This window comes from Triticum urartu, chromosome 5A, assembly GCF_056163025.1.
Source record: "Triticum urartu cultivar PI428250 chromosome 5A, HENAU_Tu73, whole genome shotgun sequence".
Classification (NCBI taxonomy): domain Eukaryota; kingdom Viridiplantae; phylum Streptophyta; class Magnoliopsida; order Poales; family Poaceae; genus Triticum; species Triticum urartu.
The window spans coordinates 148,030,301-148,037,568 of NC_141877.1; positions in this window are offsets into that span (position 1 = coordinate 148,030,301).

Here is a 7,268-nt window from a genome sequence, read left to right on the forward strand (position 1 = left end):
ACGTTTGGGGATGATCCGGATCCAACGGTGGCGACAGTCCGGGTCGGGTTCCGGACAACTTTCGGACGAGCACGTGAGGGGTCGATGCACCATGCAAGGAGGGGTTTCGGGGCCTGGCGGTGATAGCGGATTGTGCAGACGGACTAGAGAGGAAAGAGAGGGAAAGCCCGGCAACAGTTTTCGAAGACCGAAAACGTCCGACGTGTGCCCGGCTATAATGCCGCTATAGTTTAACGTTGGGACGTCAAACGGACTCCGAATGCGATGAAACTTGACAGGCGGTATATCTACACTATAATAAGACCACACGTCAACTCTCATCCCATTCCGAGAACATTTTTCCGGCTACTTATAAAATACTATCTCGGACATGCCGCGGGTGCGTGCAAGTGTGGTTGGGCTCAAAACGGACAACAGAGAGGACGAGGAGACCGGGACGGATGCAAGTTTTGAAAACATGATGATGCAATGCGGATGATGACATGAAAAGATGCAACACGCAAGCAAATGACAAGCCAACAACAGCAAATAAGCGGAGGACACCTGGCACATCGGTCTCGGGGCGCTACATAGGATTTGTCACTCCGAGTATCAGAGAGGTATCTCTGGGCCCTCTCGGTAATGCACATCACAAGAAGCCTTGCAAGCAAAGTGACCAATGATTTAGTTATAGGATGATGTATTATGGAACAAGTAAAGAGACTTGCCGTTAACGAGATTGAACTAGGTATGAAGATACCGACGATCGAATCTCGGGCAAATAACATGCCGATGGACAAACGGAATTGTGTATGTTGTCATAACAGTTCGACTGATAAAGATCTTCGTAGAATATGTAGGAGCCAATATGAGCATCTAGCTTCCACTATTGGTTATTGACAGGAGAGGTGTCTTGGTCATGTCTACATAGTTCTCAAACCCGTAGGGTCCACACGCTCAACGTTCGATGACGATTTAGTATTATTTGAGTTATGTGATTTGGTGACCAAATGTTTTTCAGAGTCCCAGATGAGATCACAGACATGAAGAGGAGTCTCGAAATGTCCGAGAGGTCAAGATTGATATATAGTACGATGGTATTCGGACACCAGAAGTGTTCCGGAGGGTATCGGGTACTTATCGGGTCACCGGAAGGTGTTTCGGGTACCCCCGGCAATCCTATGGGCCATATGGGCCTTGTGAAGGAACACACGAACCCACAAGAGGCTGGTGCGCCCTATAAGGCTATATGGGGAGGAGAAGGAAAATGAAAGTGTGGATTAGGATTCCCACTTCCTTCCCTCACACCCCCCCTCTTTCCTTCCCCTTCATGCATACATGGAAACGGGGGCGCAAGGCAAGGCAGGGCCCCTAGGGGGCGGCGGCCAACCCTAGGGCACCCCTGGCTGCCTCTCCCCCCCTCCCACCTATATATATGTGGGGAGGGGCGCCTAGAACACACAACATCAATTGTTAGCCGTGTGCGGCGCCCCCCTCCATAGTTTACACCCCCCGTCATATTCTCGCGGTGCTTAGGCGAAGCCCTACGCAGATCACTTCACCATAACCGTCACCACGTCGTCGTGTTGACGGAACTCATCTACTTCCTGGACACCTTGCTGGATCAAGAAGGCGAGGGATGTCATCGCACTAAACGTGTGCAGAACCCGGAGGTGCCGTACGTTCGGTGCTTGATCGGTCGGATCTAGACGAAGTTTGACTACATCAACCGCGTTGTCAAACGCTTCCACTTTTGGTCTATGAGGGTACGTAGACACACTCTCCCCCTCTCGTTGCTATGCATCTCCTAGATAGATCTTGTGTGAGCGTAGGAAATTTTTTGAAATTACATGCTACGTTTCCCAACAGTGGCATCTAAGCCAGGTCTATGCGTAGATGATATGCACGAGTAGAACAAAAAAAATTGTGGGCGATGATCGTCATACTTCTTACCACCAATGTCTTATTTTGATTCGGCGGTATTGTTGGATGAAGCGTCCCGGACCAACCTTACATGACCACGTTCATGATACCGGTTCCACCGACAGACATGCAACTAGTTTTGCATAAAGGTGGTTGGCGGGTGTCTGTTTCTCCTACTTTAGTTGAATCGAAATTGACTGCGGCCGGTCCTTGTTGAAGGTTAAAACAAAAAAATTGATAAATCACCGTTGTGGTTTTGATGCGTAGGTAAGAATGGTTCTTGCTAGAAGCCCATAGCAGCCATGCAAAACTTGCAACAACAAAGTGGAGGACGTCTAACTTGTTTTTGCAGGGCTTGTTGTGATGTGATATGGTCAAGACATGATGTGATATACGTTATTGTATGATATGATCATGTTTTGTAAAATTTACTGGCAACTGGCAGGAGCCTTATGGTTGTCTCTTTATTGTATGAAATGCAAACGCCATGTAATTGCTTTACTTTATCACTATGCCTTAGCGATAGTTGTAGAAGCAATAGTTGGCGAGACGACCACAACGCTACGATGGAGATCAAGGTCTTGAGCCGGTGATGATGGAGATCATGACGATGCTTTGGAGATGGAGATCAAAAGCACAAGATGATGATGGCCATATCATGTCACATATTTTGATTGCATGTGATGTCTATCTTTTATGCATCTTATTTTGCTTAGTACGGCGGTAGAATTATAAGATGATCCCTTAACTAAAATTTCAAGGTATAAGGGTTCTCCCTGAGTATGCACCGTTGCGACAGTTCTTCGTTTCGAGACACCACGTGATGATCGGGTTTGATAGACTCTATGTTCACATACAACGGGTGCAAGACGGTTTTGCACATGCAGAATACTCAGGTTAAACTTGACGAGCCTGGCATGTACAGACATGGCCTCCGAACACTGGAGACCGAAAGGTCGAACATGAATCATATACTAGATATGATCAACATAGAGATGTCACCATGGATGACTACTCCATCTCACGTGATGATCGAACATGGTTTAGTTGATTTGGATCATGTATCACTTAGATAACTTGAGGGATGTTTATTTAAGTGGGAGTTCATTAGTAATTTGATTAACTAAACCTAATTTATCATGAACTTAGTCTTATAGTTTTGCATATCTGTGTTGTAGATCAATAGCTTGCAATATAGATCCCTTATTTTTGATATGTTCCTAGAGAAAAATAAGTTGAAAGATGATAGTAGTAATGATGCGGACTGGGTCCATGATCTCAGGATTATCCTCATTGATGCACAGAAGAATTATGTCTTTGATGCACCGCTAGGGGACAGACCTATTGCAGGAGCAGATGCAAACGCTATGAACGTTTGGCATGCTCGATATGATGACTACTTGATAGTTTAGTGCGCCATGCTTTATGGCTTAGAATCGGGACTTCAAAAATGTTTTGAACGCCACGGAGCATATGAGATGTTCCACGAGCTGAAATTGGTATTTCAGACTCATGCCTATGTCGAGAGGTATGAGACCTCTGACAAGTACTTTGCCTACAAGATGGAGGAGAATAGCTCAGCTAATGAGCATGTGCTCAGAATGTCTGGGCACTACAATCGCTTGAATCAAGTGGGAGTTAATCTTCTAGATAAGATAGTGATTGACAGAGTTCTCTAGTCACTATCACCAAGCTACTAGAACTTTGTGATGAACTATAATATGCAAGGGATGACAAAATCGATTCTCGAGCTCTTCGCGATGCTGAAATCAGCGAAGGTAGAAATCAAGAAAGAGCATCAAATGTTGATGGTTAACAAGACCACTAGTTTTAAGAGAAAGGGCAAAAGGGAAAGAAAGGGAACTTCAAGAAGAATGGCAAACAAGTTGTCTCTCCCATGAAGAAACCCAAAGCTAGACCCAAGCCTGAAACTGAGTGCTTCTACTACAAAGGAAATGGTCACTGGAAGCGGAACTGTCCCCAAATACTTGGCAGATAAGAAGGATGGCAAAGTGAACAATAGTATATTTGATATACATGTTATTGATGTGTACTTTAATAGTGTTCATAGTATCCCCTGGGTATCCGATATCGGTTCAGTTGCTAAGGTTAGTAACTTGAAGCAGGAGTTGCAAAATGAACAAAGACTAGTTAAGGGCGAGGTGACGATGTGTATTCGAATTGATTCCAAGGTTGATAAGATCACCATCGCACACTCCCTCTACCTTCAGGATTAGTGTTGGACCTAAATAAATATTATTTGGTGTTTGTGTTGTGCATGAATATGATTGGATCATGTTTATTGCAATATGGTTATTCATTTAAGTCAAAGAATAATTGTTGTTCTGCTTACATGAATAAAACCTTCTATGGTCTTACACTCAATGTAAATGGTTTATTGAATCTCGATCGTAGTGATACACATATTCATAATATTGATGCCAAATGATGCAAATTTGATAATGATAGTGCAACATACTTGTAGCACTACCGTTTAGGTCATATTGGTGTAAAGTGCATGAAGAAACTCCATGCAAATGGGCTTTTCGAATCACTTGATTATGAATCATTTGATACTTGCGAACCATGCCTCATGGGAAAGATGACTAAAACTTTGTTCTCCGGAACAATAGAGCGAGCTAATGACTTATTGGAAATAATACATACCGATGTATGCGGTCCGATGAGTGTTGAAGCACGCGGCGGGCATCGTTATTTTCTGACCTTCACAGATGATTTGAGTAGGTATGGGTATATCTACTTCATGAAACACAAGTCTGAAACATTTGAGAAGTTCAAAGAATTTCAGAGTGAAGTGGTGAATCATCGTAACAAGAAAATAAAGTTTCTACGATCTGATCGTGAAGGCGAATATTCGAGTTACGAGTTAGGCCTTCATATAAAACATTGTGGAATAGATTCACAACTCACGCCACGTGGAACAGCATAGCGTAATGGTGTGTCCGAACGTCGTAACTGTACTTTATTAGATATGGTGCGATGTATGATGTCTCTTACCGATTTACCACTATCGTTTTGGGGTTATGCATTAGAGACAGCTGCATTCACATTAAATAGGGTGCCGTCTAAATCCGTTGAGACGACACCGTGTGAACTATGGTTTGGCAACAAACCTAAGTTGTCATTTCTTAAAAGTTTAGGGTTGCGACACTTATGTCAAAAGGCTTCAGCCTGATAAGCTCGAACCCAAATCGGAGAAGTGCGTCTTCATAGGATACCCTAAGGAAACAATTGGGTACACCTTCTACCACAGATCTGAAGGCAAGATCTTTGTTACTAAGAATGGATCCTTTCTAGAGAAGGAATTTCTCTCGAAAGAAGTGAGTGGGAGGAAAGTAGAACTTGATGAGGTAATTGTACATTCTCTCAAATTGGATAGTAGCACAACAGAGAAAATCGTTCCCGTGATGCCTACACCAACTAGAGAGGAAGCTAATGATGATGATCATGAAACTTCAGATCAAGTTACTACTGGCCCTCGTAGGTCGAACAGAGCACATTCCGCACCAGAGAGGTACGGTAATCCTGTCCTAAAAGTCATGTTACTAGACCATGACGAACCTACGAACTATGAAGAAGCTATGATGAGCCCAGATTCCGACATATGGCTTGAGGCCATGAAATCTGAGATAGGATCCATTTATGAGAACAAAGTGTGGACTTTGGTGAACTTGCCCGATGATCGGCAAGCCATAGAGAATAAAAGGATCTTCAAGAGGAAGACTGACCCTGATGGTAATGTTACTGTCTACAAAGCTCGACCTGTCACAAAAGTGTTTTTGACAAGTTCAAGGAGTTGACTACGATGAGACTTTCTCACCCGTAGCGATGCTTAAGTCTGTCCGAATCATGTTAGCAATTGCCACATTTTATGATTATGAAATCTGGCAAATGGATATCAAAAATGCATTCCTTAATGGATTTCTTAAACAAGAGTTGCATATGATGCAACCAGAAGATTTTGTCGATCCTAAAGGTGCTAACAAAGTGTGCAAGCTCCAACGATCCATCTATGGACTGGTGCAAGCATCTATGAGTTGGAATATATGCTTTGATGAGGTGATCAAAGCATATGGTTTTATATAGACTTTCGGAGAAGCCTGTATTTACAAGAAAGTGAGTGGGAGCTCTGTAGCATTTCTAATATTATATGTGGATGACATATTATTAATTGGAAATGATATAGAATTTCTGGATAGCATAAAAGGATACTTGAACAAGAATTTTTCAATGAAAGACATCGGTGAAGCTGCTTATATATTAGGCATCAAGATCTATAGAGATAGATCAAGACGCTGGATAGGACTTTCACAAAACACATACCTTGATAAAGTTTTGAAGAAGTTCAAAATGGATCAGTCAAAAAAAGGGTTCTTGCCTGTGTTACAAGGTGTGAAGTTGAGTTAGACTCAAAAACCCGACCACGGCAGAATATAGAGAGAGAATGAAAGTCATTCCCTATGCCTCGGTCATAGGTTCTATAAAGCATGCCATGCTGTGTACCAGATCTGTTGTGTACCTTGCCATGAGTTTGGCAAGGGGCACAATGGTGAGCCAGGATTAGATCAATAGACAGCGATCAAGATTATCCTTAGTTACCTAAGAGGACTAAGGAAATGTTTCTCGGTTATGGAGGTGATAAAGAGTTCGTCGTAAAGGGTTACGTTGATGCAAGCTTTAACACCGATTCAGATGAATCCGAGTCTCAATCTAGATACATATTGAAAGTGGGAGCAATTAGCTAGAATAGCTCCATGCAGAGCATTGTAGACATAGAAATTTGTAAAATACATATGGATCTGAATGTGACAGACCCGTTGACTAAACCTCTCTCATAAGCAAAACATGATCACACCTTAGTGCTTCTTGGGTATTAATCACATGGCAATGTGAACTAGATTATTTGACTCTAGTAAACTCTTTGGGGTATTGGTCACATGGCGATGTGAACTATGGGTGTTTATCACATGACGATGTGAACTAGATTATTGACTCTAGTGCAAGTGGGAGACTAAAGGAAATATGCCCTAGAGGCAATAATAAAGTTGTTATTTTATATTTCCTTATTCATGATAAATGTTTATTATTCATGCCAGAATTGTATTGATCGAAAACATTGATACATGTGTGAATACATAGACAAAACACTGAGTCCCTAGTGAGCCTCTACTTGACTAGCTCGTTGATCAAAGATGGTTAAGGTTTCCTAATCATGGACATGAGTTGTCATTTGATAACGGGATCACACCATTAGGAGAATGATGTGATGGACAAGACCAATCTGTTAGCTTAGCATATTGATCGTTCAGTTTTATTGCTATTGCTTTCTTCATGTCAAATACATA